Here is a 17,648-nt window from a genome sequence, read left to right as displayed (position 1 = left end):
AAGTGCCATGTATTTTCGGATTACAAAAGTCTCAAATATTTGATGACTCAAAGAGACTTGAATCTACGACAAAGACGTTGGCTCGAGTTGTTGAAAGATTATGAGCTTGTCATTGATTATCACCCAGGAAAGGCTAATGTGGTTGCGGACGCCTTAAGCGAAAATCACTTGTTAAACTGCGAAGCGATGAATGTACACTTGTGCATTCTACCCGACAATGTGTTAGTAGCTGAATTAAAAGCCAAACCATTATTGATTCATCAAATTCGTGAAGCTCGGAAAGTCGATGATGAATTGGTTGCAAAAGCAGTTGAGTGTGTTCGAACAAGGAATCGGAGTTTCAAATTGATGATGATGATTGTTTGAGGTTCAAAAGTCGTTTGTGTGTTCCAAGGAATTTGGAACTCATTTCGATGATTCTGAACGAAGCCCATTGTAGCCGAATGTCAATTCACCCGGGGAGTACGAAGATGTACAACGATTTGAAACGTCGATTTTGGTGGTATGGTATGAAACGAGACATCTCCGACTTTGTTTGAGATGTTTAATATGTCAACAAGTGAAAGCGGAACATCAAGTGCCTTGAGGTTACTTGACCGATCACGATACCCGAGTGGAAATGGGATCGAGTCACAATAGACTTTGTGTCCGGACTGCCATTGTTAGCAAGTAAGAAGGATGCGATTTGGGTTGTTGTTGATAGGTGACTAAGTTGGCTCACTTTATCCCGTCGTCTGGATTCTTCATTGGATAAACTTGCTGAATTGTATGTTTCTCAGTTGTGAGATTACACGGGTACCTATTTCTATTGTATCGGATAGAGATCCGAGATTCACCTCGCGATTTTGGAAGAAATTGCAAGAAGCCTTGGGCACCAAGTTGCATTTAGCACCGCTTTTCACCCCCAAACCGATGGTCAATCCGGCGGATAATTCGGATACTTGAGGATATGTTGAGATGTTGCATCCTCGAGTTCAGTGGTTCATGGGAACGGTATTTACCTTTGATTGAATTCGCTTACAACAACAGTTTTCAAGCAAGTATTAAGATGGCACCTTACGAGGCTTTGTACGGGCGTAAATGCCGTACACCATTGTTTTGGACCGAGCTCGGTGAAAGCAAGATTTTCGGAGTGGATTTGATTAAAGATGCTGAACAGAAAGTAAAAGTAATCCGTGAAAATCTGAAGATAGCCTCCGATCGTCAGAAGTCGTACGCGGATTTGAAACGAAAAGACATTGAATATCAGGTGGGAGATAAAGTGTTTCTTAAAGTTTCGCCTTGGAAAAAGATACTCAGATTTGGCCATAAAGGAAAATTGAGTTCGAGGTTTATCGGGCCATATGAGATATCCGAACGAGTCGGTCCAGTTGCGTATCGTTTGATTTTGCCCCCTGAACTTGAAAAGATTCACGACGTCTTTCATGTTTCGATGCTTTGACGCTATAGATCTGATCCGTCGCACGTAATTAGTCCATCAGAGGTTGAAATTCAAGCCGATATGAGTTATGAAGAAGAACTGATTCGTATCCTAGCTCGTGAAGTGAAGGAGTTGCGAAACAAAAGGGTTCCTCTGGTGAAAGTGTTATGGCTCAAACACGGGATAGAAGAAGCTACTTGGGAACCCGAGAACTCTATGAAAGAGCGATACCCAAATCTATTTACCGGTAAGATTTTCGGGGACGAAAATTTCTTCAGTGGGGGAGAGTTGTGACAGCCTTAAAACGACCCTAGTCGGAATGTGGTTTCGGGACCACAAAATCGAGGCATAAAAATAATTTAATATTTATTTTATTTCCTATAATGTGTGTTAAATCATGTGTGACATTTTTGATGTTTTGATTTAGAGTTATAAGTGTGAATTTCACTAGAAAGGACCTAGTAGTAAACTTTGAAAGTATAATGGGGAAATGTGTGATGACTAGTTGATCATGCATGCAAAAAATGAGGGGTTTGCATGTCAAATTTCCCCATTTAAGAACTAGTGGCCGTCCATGACAAGGGATTATGGGCAAAAACATGTCATAAAACATGTTGTGACAATGGTGTATGGAAGAAAAAAATAAAATAATGAGCATGGGAATTGAATAATGAAAAAGGAAAAAAAAAAAAAAAGAGATGGGTGTGATTGTTTCTCCCATTGCCGTGAGTTGAGGGGAAAGAAGAAAAAAAAAGTGTTCATCAATTGTCACTTCTTTTGGCTGAAAATTCTAAGGAAGAAAGGAAACAAGTGTGTCCTTTGGTTCATCCTTGGCCGAATAGAGGAAAGAAAGGAAGTGGAGGAGCTTGAAACAATCGGCTATGGTGATTTGTTAGACTAAGGTATGTTTGATGTTGTCCATGAGATGCATGCATGTTTTAGTTGGTAGCTTGAGTTCTACCTAGCCCATGGTCTAAATCTTGTTAGGTGATGGAAATGACACTCGGCCATGGATGGATCATTCTTGCTTGGTGTTGATGTCATTTACATGCTAAAAATGAAGCTTGATAATGATACATGTGATGGTGGATTGAGGACTCTTAGATTTTCTTTTAGCATTTTTGAGTGAGACATCAAGTTCTTTGTTTAACCATGACCAAAATTGAAACTGTATGGTGTTGTGGTGTATTCGGCCATGGTATATCCATAAGTATGGTTTATGCATATTGCATGGTAGGTAAGATTTGAGCTTTGGATATGTGTTTATATTTGGATATAAGCAACTTGAGATTCGGCCCTTGCACCTATATGTACATATGTTTGCATATGATGTATTGGTATGACATATATACCATCTCAAGGTATATATTTGCATATGATGATGTTTCGGTTATGAAATAAATGATTGATGCGTATTGAGTTACAATATGGAATACCTTAGTTAGTAAAATGTATGCTGTTTTTGTGTGGTATTAAGTGTATAATTGGCCTCAACATGGACATGCATATTCGGCCACATGAGGGGAATTGGTGTGCATGCATTCGGTTAGAGGCAAGCATATGGATGCCTATTCTTGGCTTGGAAAATTCGGCTAAGGAGAGTACTAACTAATGTGTTGAATTCGATTCGTGATTTCGTACACATGTGACTCTAATGTCTAATGTATATAAGGGCTAAGTACCTTGAGCTTCACTTTGATGTTCGAATGAATTGTATTGAATTGCTTGTTGTGATTAAAAATGTGCATGACCATTGTGTATTTGAGCTAAAGGATGGCCATATGACCATTTAAACTCCTTGTCATATTCGGCCATAAGCTATCATAATGAGATTTTAATAAGTTAAATTTGTGTGAATTAGCTCAAGGGCTTAGAGGACCACAGTTGGATAAGGGAAAGGAAAAAGTGATCGAATAGCCGTCGAAATTGTTCGACAACATCCGAGGTAAGTCTTCGAGTAATGACCCTACTTGAATTATATTGAAATGATTTGTCCTATTATGGCGGACAATAGAATGTGCGTAGGGACTAAGTTATAAAGTCAATTGAAATCATGCTCTTTGTGTGTGGCTATTGAGCCGAAATTGGAAAGGTTTGATAAATGTTTTGTGTTTGAGCCTTAGTAACGAAAATGAAATATGGATGTGTCGTGATTATTGATATATGTGTACATGAGCATTCGAATGATATCCGGGCTAAGACCCGAAGGCATTCGTGCGAGTTGTTATATCCGGGCTAAGACCCGAAGGCATTCGTGCGAGTTGTTATATCCGGGCTAAGACCCGAAGGCATTTGTGCAAGTTACCAAATTCGGGTTAAAACCCGAAGGCAATTGTGCTTGTGGTTATATCCGGCTAAATTCCAAAGAAGCTCGGTTTGAAGGTGAGCGTTTTGGTGCTGTAATAAATTCAATTAATACGCTCGAAAAACCCATACGATAAGGTATGTTTACATGTGCATCGGAAAAGTCGATTCGTTTGAAATAGTATTCGTTCAATCGACTAACGAACTTTCGGCTCTTAGATAGATTGATACCTTGTGTGTATATGTTGATGAAGTGTGAAGTAAGTATGATTATGAGAATGTGTATTAATAAAGTGATTCATTTAGCTATGTGAATGTAATACTTTAGTCAAAGCTGAATTCATTACTTGAGACTTACTAAGCATTAAAATGCTTACCCGTTGCTTTGGCTCTCTTTTATAGATTTTGCTCGTTAGCTATCGGATTCGGGATCATCGAAGTCGAAGTCATCCACACTATCAAAGCCCTTTTGGTATTCTTTTAGTTGAACTCTGGATATGGCATGTATAGGACTACCCTTTGCTATTTTTCAAGTACGTTTTGTGATGTATGTGTGTACAGCCATGCGAAAATGGCTCGTAAAAGTGGAGTATGGCATTAGACCATTTGTGTTTATGTATATATGTATGGTTTCATGATGTGACTACGGACTGAATGGAAGTGTTGGGCAAATGATCAGCAATTGGAATGGCTAAATATGATTATATGTGGACCTATGTATGACAAAACTCTAGTTGGTCCATGGAAACCACGAAATAGGTAAAGTTTACCTTGAAAACAGATGCTGACAGCAGCAGTAGTGTGGATTTGAAAAAACACTAAAATTTGTAGGAATGAAATTAAATAGTGAATAAATTATGTAAAAGAACCTTGATGAATCTACTTTCATATGGAAGAAACGAAACTGTCATATGAGTTATATGTTAAGAGATATTAAAGTTCTCGTGAAACAGGGCCAGAACGGTTTCTGGATCCCCTATTCCGACTTTGGAAATTCATTATAAATTAACCAGAGATGATTAGGAGTCATGCAATATATGTATATATTCCTTTTTGAGTCTAGTTTCTAAAGAAACAAACGGCATCAGTATTGAAGACCTGTACCGGAAGATATCCAATTCGTAATGCATAAAGGTCAGTGTAGTCGAACCCTGGAATAGGGGAGACTTTAACTAATAAACTGTACTAATTGGCTTACCAAAAATTCTAGAAAAAAATCTGTAGATGGAAATATGAGTCTAGTTTCAGGGAAAAATTACAAAACTGATTTTCGAGCTTTGAAACTCAAGATATGATTTTTAAGGCGACAGTGACGCAGTAACTAGCTTGTCTGGAAATTTCTAAATGGACTGTGAAGATAGTTAAGTTAAGTCTGTGTGCACCTTGTGTTCGATTCCGGTAACGGACTCGGGTATGGGGTGTTACAATTTTATTGGTATCAGAACTACGGTTTAGTCGATTCTAAGACTACCGTAATGCATTTGGGTCTAGCTATACATGCCATTTTATGTGATTATTTGATAGTGTGGTGATTTCTGACGTTTGAATTTGTGTTTAACCATAGTAATGGATCCCGATCCCAACTGAGCGATATGTGGCGCCTGCTCCCGCACAAGGGACAGTGCCGGCGGACTCTCAACCTGTTGCTAGCAATCCGAATGATGAGGCTAGGCAAGCTTTCTATAGCATGATGAATGATTGGTTCAACCAATACATTCGAACTAATACGGCTGTTCCACAACCTCCATTCCCAACAAACACAGCCCTCGCACCTACAATGCCTCCGGTAACTGACCAAATAAGGTCGAATAAGCCCCTAGTTGACAGAATCCGAAAACATGGGGCTACTGAATTTAAAGCTACGGAAAGCGACGATGCCGAGCAAGCTGAATTTTGGTTGGACAACACTATCCGGGTACTCGATGAGCTATCTTGTACACCCGATGAATGCCTAAAGTGTACTATCTCCTTGCTACGTGATTCTGCCTACTATTGGTGGTGTACTCTGACTTCTGTTGTGCCCCGAGAGTAAGTAACTTGGGAGTTTTTCCAAACTGAGTTTCGAAAAAAGTATATCAGTCAGAGATTTATGGATCAAAAACGAAAGGAATTTCTTGAACTTAAACAAGGTTCCATGTCGGTTACCGGCTATGAACGAAAATTTGTGACGCTTAGCCGGTACGCGCGAGAATGCATTTCTTCAGAAGCTGTGATGTGTAAACGCTTCAAAGATGGACTGAATGATGATATAAAGCTGTATGTTGGCATTTTGGAAATCCGAGAGTTTGTGGCTCTTGTTGAGCGAGCGTGCAAAGCCGAGGAGCTCAGTATGGAGAAAAGAAAAGTGAAGTGGGAGTAAGGGAGTTTCAGTAAGAGGTCTTGGGAAGCCCTTCCCACGATCATCAAAGAAATTTAGAGATGGCTTAGGCGGTCTAGAGACACTTCGGGCTTTTCTAGACGAGATCGTGATCGACCCACAATGGGTACACGAGGCACTTGATCGCCAATGTTGGGAATGAACGTCGAGAGTAACGAGAGTGTCGACATTGTGGCAAATGGCCTTCTGGAAGCTGTAGGTTCCGTGACCGCTCCTGTTACAAGTGCGGATCAGTCGACCACTTTATTAAAGATTGCCCGAGGTTGCCTGAACAAAATATAAATCAGAGTGGGAAACCGGGTGCTACCACTGCTCGAGGTAGACCATCTGGAAATACGGGCAATGCTAGTGATGGTCAGAGAGGATCTAGAGATGCTACGACCAGATCCAAGGCTCGCGCTCCTGCTAGGGCTTATACTATACGCGCACGCGAGGATGCTTCCTCGCTAGATGTTATTACGGGTACTTTCACTCTCTTTGATACTAATGTGATTGCTTTGATTGACCCTGGTTCTACTCATTCTTATATATGCGAAACGTTACCATCTAGTAAGACTTTACCTATTGAGTCTACTGAGTTCGTAATTCGGGTGTCAAATCCCTTGGGTCGTTACGTGCTTGTCGACAAAGTGTGTAAGAAATGCCCCCTAGTAATTCGAGGTTCCTGTTTTCCGGCGGACTTGATGCTGTTGTCGTTTGACGAATTTGATGTTATCCTCGGTTTAGATTGGTTGACCGTGCACGACACGGTTGTGAATTGTAAAAGCAAGACTATGGATTTGAGGTGCGCGAATAACGAGATGATCCGAGTTGAGTCTACGGACTTAAAGGGGTTGCCAGCTGTAATATCATCAATGTTGGCCCAGAAATATGTAAGAAAAGGGGTGCGAAGCATACCTTGCGTATGTACTTGATGATAAGGAGTTAGAAATAAAACCCAAATCTGTGCCGGTGGTTTGTGAATACCCGGATGTTTTTCCCGAAGAATTACCGGGTTTGCCACCTGTTCGGGAGATAGAGTTTGGTATTGAGCTTGTACCTGGGACTACGCCGATTTCGATAGCTCCGTTTCGTATGGCACCAACCGAGTTAAAAGAGTTGAAAGCTCAGTTGCAAGAGTTGACGGATAGAGGTTTCGCTCGACCAAGTTTCTCACCTTGGGGTGCACCAGTGTTGTTTGTGAAAAAGAAGGACGGAACCATGAGGTTGTGCATCGACTATCGTCAGCTTAATAAAGTGACAATAAAGAACAAATATCCGTTACCGCTTATCGATGATTTGTTCGATCAACTGAAGGGATAGAAGAAGCTACTTGGGAACCCGAGAACTCTATGAAAGAGCGATACCCAAATCTATTCACCGGTAAGATTTTCGGGGACGAAAATTTCTTAAGTGGGGGAGAGTTGTGACAGCCTTAAAACGACCCTAGTCGGAATGTGGTTTCGGGACCACAAAACCGAGGCATAAAAATAATTTAATATTTATTTTATTTCCTATAATGTGTGTTAACTCATGTGTGACATTTTTGATGTTTTGATTTAGAGTTATAAGTGTGAATTTCACTAGAAAGGACCTAGTAGTAAACTTTGAAAGTATGATGGGAAATGTGTGATGACTAGTTGATCATGCATGCAAAAATGAGGGTTTGCATGTCAAATTTCCCCATTTAAGAACTAGTGGCCGCCATGACAAGGATTATGGGCAAAAACATGTCATAAAACATGTTGTGACAATGGTGTATGGAAGAAAAAATAAAATAATGAGCATGGGAATTGAATAATGAAAAGGAAAAAAAAAGAGATGGGTGTGATTGTTTCTCCCATTGCCGTGAGTTGAGGGAAAGAAGAAAAAAAAGTTTTCATCAATTGTCACTTCTTTTGGCTGAAAATTCTAAGGAAGAAAGGAAACAAGTGTGTCCTTTGGTTCATCCTTGGCCGAATAGAGGAAAGAAAGGAAGGGGAGGAGCTTGAAACAATCGGCTATGGTGATTTGTTAGACTAAGGTATGTTTGATGTTGTCCATGAGATGCATGCATGTTTTAGTTGGTAGCTTGAGTTCTACCTAGCCCATGGTCTAAATCTTGTTAGGTGATGGAAATGACACTCGGCCATGGATGCATCATTCTTGCTTGGTGTTGATGTCATTTACATGCTAAAAATGAAGCTTGATAATGATACATGTGATGGTGGATTGAGGACTCTTAGATTTTCTTTTAGCATTTTTGAGTGAGACATCAAGTTCTTTGTTTAACCATGACCAAAATTGAAACGGTATGGTGTTGTGGTGTATTCGGCCATGGTATATCCATAAGTATGGTTTATGCATATTGCATGGTAGGTAAGATTTGAGCTTTGGATATGTGTTTATATTTGGATATAAGCAACTTGAGATTCGGCCCTTGCACCTATATGTACATATGTTTGCATATGATGTATTGGTATGACATATATACCATCTCAAGGTATATATTTGCATATGATGATGTTTCGGTTATGAAATAAATGATTGATGCGTATTGAGTTACAATATGGAATGCGTTAGTTAGTAAAATGTATGCTGTTTTTGTGTGGTATTAAGTGTATAATTGGCCTCAACATGGACATGCATATTCGCCACATGAGGGAATTGGTGTGCATGCATTCGGTTAGAGGCAAGCATATGGATGCCTATTCTTGGCTTGGAAAATTCGGCTAAGGAGAGTACTAACTAATGTGTTGAATTCGATTCGTGATTTCGTACACATGTGACTCTAATGTCTAATGTATATAAGGGCTAAGTACCTTGAGCTTCACTTTGATGTTCGAATGAATTGTATTGAATTACTTGTTGTGATTAAAAATGTGCCTGACCATTGTGTATTTGAGCTAAAGGATGGCCATATGACCATTTAAACTCCTTGCCATATTCGGCCATAAGCTATCATAATGAGATTTTAATAAGTTAAATTTGTGTGAATTAGCTCAAGGGCTTAGAGGACCACAGTTGGATAAGGGAAAGGAAAAAGTGATCGAATAGCCGTCGAAATCATTCGACAACATCCGAGGTAAGTCTTCGAGTAATGACCCTACTTGAATTATATTGAAATGATTTGTCCTATTATGGCGGACAGCCGAATGTGCGTAGGGACTAAGTTATAAAGTCAAATGAAATCAAGCTCTTTGTGTGTGGCTATTGAGCCGAAATTGGAAAGGTTTGATAAATGTTTTGTGTTTGAGCCTTAGTAACGAAAATGAAATATGGATGTGTCGTGATTATTGATATATGTGTACATGAGCATTCGAATGATATCCGGGCTAAGACCTGAAGGCATTCGTGCGAGTTGTTATATCCGGGCTAAGACCCGAAGGCATTTGTGCAAGTTACCAAATCCGGGTTAAGACCCGAAGGCAATTGTGCTTGTGGTTATATCCGGCTAAATTCCGAAGAAGCTCGGTTTGAAGGTGAGCATTTTGGTGCTGTAATAAATTCAATTAATACGCTCGAAAAACCCATACGATAAGGTATGTTTACATGTGCATCGGAAAAGTCGATTCGTTTGAAATAGTATTCGTTCAATCGACTAACGAACTTTCGGCTCTTAGATAGATTGATACCTTGTGTGTATATGTTGATGAAGTGTGAAGTAAGTATGATTATGAGAATGTGTATTAATAAAGTGATTCATTTAGCTATGTGAATGTAATACTTTAGTCAAAGCTGAATTCATTACTTGAGACTTACTAAGCATTAAAAATGCTTACCCCGTTGCTTTGGCTCTCTGTTTTATAGATTTTGCTCGTTAGCTATCGGATTCGGGATCATCGAAGTCGAAGTCATCCACGCTATCAAGCCCTTTTGGTATTCTTTTAGTTGAACTCTGGATATGGCATGTATAGGACTACCCTTTGCTGTTTTTCAAGTACGTTTTGTGATGTATGTGTGTACAGCCATGCGAAAATGGCTCGTAAAAGTGGAGTATGGCATTAGACCATTTGTGTTTATGTATATATGTATGGTTTCATGATGTGACTACGGACTGAATGGAAGTGTTGGGCAAATGATCAGCCATTGGAATGGCTAAATATGATTATATGTGGACCTATGTATGACAAAACTCTAGTTGGTCCATGGAAACCACGAAATAGGTAAAGTTTACCTTAAAAACAGATGCTGACAGCAGCAGTGGTGTGGATTTGAAAAATCACTAAAATTTGTAGGAATGGAATTAAATAGTGAATAAATTATGTAAAAGAACCTTGATGAATCTAATTTCATATGGAAGAAACGAAATGGTCATATGAGTTATATGTTAAGAGATATTAAAGTTCTCGTGAAATAGGACCAGAACGGTTTCTGGATCCCCTGTTCCGACTTTGGAAATTCATTATAAATTAACCAGAGATGATTAGGAGTCATGCCATATATGTATTGATTCCTTTTTGAGTCTAGTTTCTAAAGCAACAAACGGAATCAGTATTGAAGATCTGTACCGGAAGATATCCAATTTGTAATGCATAAAGGTCAGTGTAGTCGAGCCCTGGAATAGGGGAGAATTTAACTAATAAACTGTACTAATTGGCTCGACCAAAAATTCTAGAAAAAAATATGTAGATGGAAATATGAGTCTAGTTTCAGGGAAAAATTACGAAACTGATTTTCAAGCTTTGAAACTCAAGATATGATTTTTAAGGCGACAGTGATGCAGTAACCAGCTTGTCTGGAAATTTCTAAATGGACTGTGAAGATAGTTATGTTAAGTCTGTGTGCACCTTGTGTTCGATTCCGGTAACGGACTCGGGTACGGGGTGTTACACTATTGATATACACAAACTCAGCTAACGGTAAATAACATTCCCAACCTGATTCAAAATCAATGATACAAGCTCGAAGCAAGTCTTCTAGAATCTGAATGACTCATTCTGACTGTCCATCAGACTATGGATGAAAAGCTGTACTAAAAAGAAGTTGAGTACCGAGAGACTCATGCAACTGTTTCCAGAACCTTGATGTAAACCGTGGATCCCGGTCAGAAATTATTCATACAGAAATACCATGTAGTCTTACAATTTCCTGGATATAAGTTTCTGTTCTGACTGCTATAAAATGAGCTGATTTTGTAAGCAGATCAATAATCACCCAAATAGCATTTTTCTTACCAATTGACATCAGTAACCCGATTACAATGTCTATCATGATGCAATCCCATTTCCATTCAGGAATATTAATAGGCTGAAGTAAACCACTTGGAACCTGATGTTCAGCTTTAACTCACTGACATGTTAAACATTTAGCCACATATTCCACTATATCCCTTTTCATACCTGGCCACCAATACAGTTCCCGTAAATCACGGTACATCTTCGTTCCTCCGAGATGTAATGAAAAAGAACTGTTGTGTGCTTCTCAAAGTATTAACTCTTTCTGTGGCATCCCTAAATTGACCCTAGTCGGAAAGTGGTTTCGGGACCACTAAACCGAGTCATAATAATAATTAACCATCATAATTGATGCTCATTATATGTATATATGCATGTGTGAAAATTTCATGTTTGGATTTTGTTAATTGTAAGTGAATTTTTATCAAATAGGACTTATGTGAGAAAATTTAGAAATGTGCTAGGCAAATGTAAGGTGGCCTATTAATACATGTGGGAAAGTGTTGTCCTTGCATGTCAAATTAGCCAAAATGAAGCATGATGGCCGGCCATGCTATGGGTGGAAACATGTCTCCAACATGTTAGACTAGTGATGCATGTAGGAAACAATAAAATAAGAAAGTTAGCATTAAAGAAATGGAAAAAAGAAAATGATGATAACAAAAAAAAAAAAAAGAGTGTGGATGCTTTCCCCCCTTGCCGTACATGAGAGAAACAAAAGCAAAGAAAGAAAGAAAAAAAGGGTGTTCATTCTCTCATTTTCTCCTTGCTTGGCGAATATACTAAGAAGAAAGGGGGAAAAAGCTTGAGAAAATCAGCCATGGAGCTTACTAGACTAAGGTGTTTTGATACAAGAAGGTATGTTTTATGCCACTCTTGAAAATGCATGCATGATTTGGAGGATTGGTTCAAAATTTTCCTTGAATCTCAAATCGAAACTAAGTTGTTAGGTGAGTTAAAATTCGGCCATGCATGTTGTTTTCCTTGGTGAGTGTTTTGATGTTGTTGTGATGAAAGCATGGAAATGAGTAAGTTCGAATGTATAACAAAAAGGAAATTTTGTGCCATTGAGTTCTTGTTGTTATGTGTGTGTGCATGAGTATTCGGCCATGCTATAGAATTTATGTTGCAACATGATTAATGCTTAATGAGATGTATAATAGTACTTGTGAATGAGCTTGAGAGTATTTAAACAATTAGACATGAAAAGGGTGGTAATGAGGCTGAAAAATTGTTGGATGGTTAATTGGGTAAGGAATGAAGCATTCGGCCATATGGGGTACAAATGGGCATAGGTGTTAAATACCTTGTATTGGAAACTTTGATAAATAAGTAGCAATAAATTAAGATGAGATTGAGTAAATTTTCAGCTTAGTTGTGTTAAGTATTCGCAATAACCATAATAATGCATGTGAATGCCGTATGTTTGTGTTTGATGGAGAGGTAAATTGTTTGATTTAGCTCAAGAGCAAAGGGAACTAGATTGGACAAAGGAAAGGAGAAAGCAAACGAGTAGCCGATTTGGAACCGTTCTACCCCAAACAAGGTAAGTCATTAAGCACGTATTTGATATTGCTTAAATGATTGTAAAATTTATACAATTGTGTTTAATGGGATGATATATATATATATGAATGAAAATGTATGTGTATGGAGTGATGACATTTGTTGAATGTAAAAGAAATAGTGAAATGTGTAGAAAGTTTGCTTTCGGCACTAAGTGTCGGGCAATACGTGTGTACGGTGACGAGATCGGCACTAAGTGTGCGTGCTGGAAATATATGGCACTAAGTGTGCGTGCTGGAAATATATGGCACTAAGTGTGCAAGCTGGAAAAATACTGACCTTTGGGTGTGCGAGCTCGGAGGGTATGGCACTGTGTGTGGGGCTTAAATTACGTGGCACTAAGTGTGCGAAATCGAGTAGTAAGCCTTTGTGTAAAAGTACTTTAAATATATGGAGGTGTGTCTCCATTGAATTGAGTATGGACAGCGGATCGGGTAAGTACCTCGAGCTCATGACGAATAGAGAATACGTTCATGCTTGGGGTTGAATTTGGTAAGCCTTAAATCTATGTGATGATTGAAATTGTATGGTTGTGCTGGAAAATGAGTTAATGTGTAAAATGCTTGATTATCTTGTTGTGTAGAATATGAAATGTGGATGTATGAATTGGTGCGAGATTGGACCGAAAGGTCCGAGGTATTATGGTATAGATTCGATATGGACGAGTACCTAGCCTCATTTGTTGTACATGTACTAGTAACTTTATCGATGGATTGATGAATGCTTATGACTTACTGAGTTGTAAACTCACTCGGTGTTTTCTTGTCACCCATTTTAGGTCTCTTGGGCTCGTATTGTTGCGTGCTCGAACCGTCGTTGAAGTCATCACACCGGCTGAAATCTTGTGGTATTGTTTTTGTTGTTGAAGAACATTTGGCATGTATAGGCTATTATATTTTGTCGAATTGTGGGTTGTAAACTTTAAGCCATGTGAAAATGGCCTATGTGGTCGTCGAGTGGGATGCTAGAACCTATAGCCACGAGTCTTAGAAACTCAAATTTTGATAAGGTGGCCATAATTTGTGTCATGTATGATGGATGATTAAGGCCAAGGAAAATTCATGAAATTGGCATAGTCTACTGCAGTAACTGTTGCGGACAGCAGCAGTGAGATGAGATTGAAAATCACTAAAAATAGTAGAAGTAGAATTAAATAGTGAGTAAATTATGGAACTGAACCTTGATGAATCTATTTTATATGGATGAAACGAAACGACCATATGAGCAGTATACTGAGAAATATTAAAGTTCTCGTGAGACAGGGCCAGAACGGTTTCTGGGTCCCTGTCGCGACTTTGAAAATTTACCATAAATTATCCAGAAAGAATTAGGAGTCATTCCTTATATGTACAGATTCAATTTTGAGTCTAGTTTCATTATAAACAAACGGCATCAGTATTAAATCCCTTTACAGAGAGATATTCAAGTTGTAACACGCAAAGGTCAGAGCAGTCGGTCCCTGTAACATGGGTGACTTTAACTAATAAACTGTACCAATTGGCCCAACCAAAAATTCTAAAAATAAATCCATGGATGGGTATATGAGTCTAAATTCAGGTAAAATTTACGAAACCAGTTTCTGAGTTTTGAAACTCGAGATATGATTTTTAAGGCGACAGTGACGCAGTTTTCCAGCCTGACTGGTAATGTCAAATTGGTTGGTATCTTGAGAGGGTTTGGCCGTTAACCCCTCGTGTCCGACACCGGCGTCGGTCACGAGTTAGGGGTGTTACACTTTCAATTCTAAAGTAGTTAGAACATAAAGTCGATTCTGATATCTCAAACAATCATGCTCATCAATGCTAAAATTTTCTATCATATCATTCTGCACCATCTCTTTCTTCTTCATCAACTTTTCATCTTCTAACTGTGCTGTTCTGATTTGATCAAACATTACCAGTTTTACTCTCAATTCAGCCAGAATACTTCCATCATCAATAATACTAAGTCGTGCAAACATTGCTCTCAATTCAATTGCAGCTTTTCTACTCAATGCGTCAGCTACCACATTAGCTTTACCCGGATGATAGTCAATAACACAATCATAATCTTTTAAAAGTTCTACCCACCAACGCTGTCTCAAATTCAATTCCTTCTGTGACAGAAGGTACTTGAGACTTTTATGATCAGTGTAAATATAACACATTTCTCTGTATAAATAATGTCTCCAAATCTTCAAGGAAAATATCACTGCTGCTAATTCTAGATCATCTGTCGGATAATTGAGTTCATGCGGTTTCAATTGCCGTGAAGCATAAGCAATTACCCTTCCGTTTTGCATCAATACACACCCGAGACCATTTAAAGAAGCATCATTGTATACGATGAAATCTTTTCCCGACTCTGGCAAAGTCAATACTGGTGCCTCTGTCAATATTTGTTTCAACATTTCAAAACTTTTTTGACACTGCTCACTCCAAACAAATGGAACATTCTTTTGCAGTAATTTTGTCATCGGTAAAGCTATTTTTGAAAATCCATTCACAAACCTTCGTAATATCCATCCAACCCAAGAAAACTACGTACCTCTGACACATTTCTGGGAACTTTCCACTAAGTATGACTTCAAACATCTTTGGATCTACTCTTATCCCATCTACTGATACTACATGACCAAGGAATGCAACCTCCGTTAACCAAAACTCACACTTACTCAATTTCCCATATAATTGTTTCTCTCGTAATGTTTGTAAAACAATTCGAAGATGCTGCTCATCATCAGTTTCAGACTTCGATTATACTAAAATATCATCAATAAAAACCACTACGAATTGATCCAAGTATGGCTGAAAAATCCATTTCATAAGATCCATAAAAGCAGCTGGAGCATTTGTTAATCCAAATGGCATCACCAAGAATTCATAGTGCCCATACCATGTACAGAATGCTATCTTCGGTACATCACTCTCCTTTACCTTCAACTGATAGTATCCTGACCTCAAATCAATTTTTGAAAATACAGAAGCTCTTTTTAACTGATCAAATAAATCATCAATGCGAGGTAACATGTATTTATTCTTAACAGTCACCTTGTTCAACTGTTGGTAATCAATACACATCTGCATCGAACCATCTTTCTTTTTAATGAATAACACTGGAGCTCCCCATAGTGACGTACTAGGTCGTATAAACCCCTGGTCTAATAAGTCTTGCAGTTGTACCTTCAGCTTCTTCAACTCACTAGGTGACATTCGATATGGAGGTATTGACACTTTATCTGTACCCGGGTATACTTCAATCGCAAATTCAACTTCCCGATCAGGAGGTAATCCAGGAAAGTCTTCAGGAAACACATCAGGAAATTCACATACAGTTCATATTTTGCTGCATTGACTCTCAACTGAATCAAAATTAATAACATATGCTAATAAAGTAGCACATCCTTGATAAAGAAGCTTACTATCTTTAATTGCTGAAATAACACGAATAGTCCCACTAGTCCGAATACCATTTACTTCAATCTGATCACCACTTTCATTCTAGACAGTGAATTTCTTTTTATAACAGTCCAAAATTACTCCATGTTCTGATAACCATTCCATGCCCAATATAATATCAAAATCGCCAAATGGTATAATTAACAGATCAACAGAAAAAATGTTATCATGAATCATTAATGGACATCTTTGACATATCTGATTCACTAACATAGTTTTCCCCAATGGACTAGACACTTCTATCATTGCTTTAGACAATTCAGGTTTTAAATTTCCCGTCTCAACTAGTTTTGTATTAACATAGAAATGTGACGATCCTGAATCTATTAAAACATAAATAGGTTCTGAATATAATAAGAATATACCTGTCACTACATCATGAGCATCCCCCTCGTCTCGAGTTCTTACAACATATGCTTAGGCTGGAGCTCTTACTTCAGATTGTTGTGTAGCATTTTCACTAGTTCTTCTAGTACCTCCTCTAGTAACTGGACCACTTCGACCTGAACCTCGACCTCTAGATGCAGATTCTGATCTCTGAGAAACCGTTGGTGCTTCTTTATTAATCTTCAGGCAGTCTTTTACAAAATGATCAGTGGATCCACAACGGAAACAACCCCCATTTAAGTTTCTACATTCTTCCCTATGTCTATTTCCACAATATTCACATTCTGGAATTTCAGTGTTCTGAGCTGGGCTTATAATACTGCCAGAAGATACAGTAGTTTGTCTCTTTTGACTTCTATCTCCTCTTTCTGATCTTGAACTGAATCTTCCACTACCACGAGATTCCCTCGACTGTTTGAATTGTAGACTTGAACTAGCAGTTCTAGGACGTTTTCTAGCTGAACAGACAGTTTCAGAATTTTTACTCTTCCCCAGTTCTTGCTCAATCATTTTAGCTCTTTCTACTAAATCTGCAAACTTTGTGATCCGTAGAGGCATCAATTGCAGTTGGAATTCATCTCACAGTCCCCTTAGAAATCGCTTGCATCTATCAGCTTCAGTCGGTAAAAATTTAGTTACATATCTGCTCAATCTCAGAAATTCCCGTTCATAATCCACTACGAACATATATCTCTGTTTCAGCATCAAAAACTCCTGTTTCCGGTCTTCTATATATGTCTCTCCCAAATACTTCTTCTAAAATTTTCATTGAAAGAATTCCCAGTTTACCTGTTCCTCTAGTATATTCTAAATCACTGATTCCCACCATATGTAAGCCTCTTTTTGTGATAGAGAAACAACACATACTAAACTTTCTTGTGGTGTGCATTCTAATTGCTTCAAAATTCTCTTGGTAGTCTCTAACCAATTTTCATCTGTTGTTGAATTAGTTCCCTTTAATCCCCAAAATTCTGTAGCTCGGTATTTTCGTAGTTCCTTAATAGGGGCTCGTCGGGTAGCAG

This window comes from Gossypium arboreum, chromosome 7 (assembly GCF_025698485.1).
Source record: "Gossypium arboreum isolate Shixiya-1 chromosome 7, ASM2569848v2, whole genome shotgun sequence".
Classification (NCBI taxonomy): domain Eukaryota; kingdom Viridiplantae; phylum Streptophyta; class Magnoliopsida; order Malvales; family Malvaceae; genus Gossypium; species Gossypium arboreum.
Note: the sequence above shows the minus strand (reverse complement) of the source record.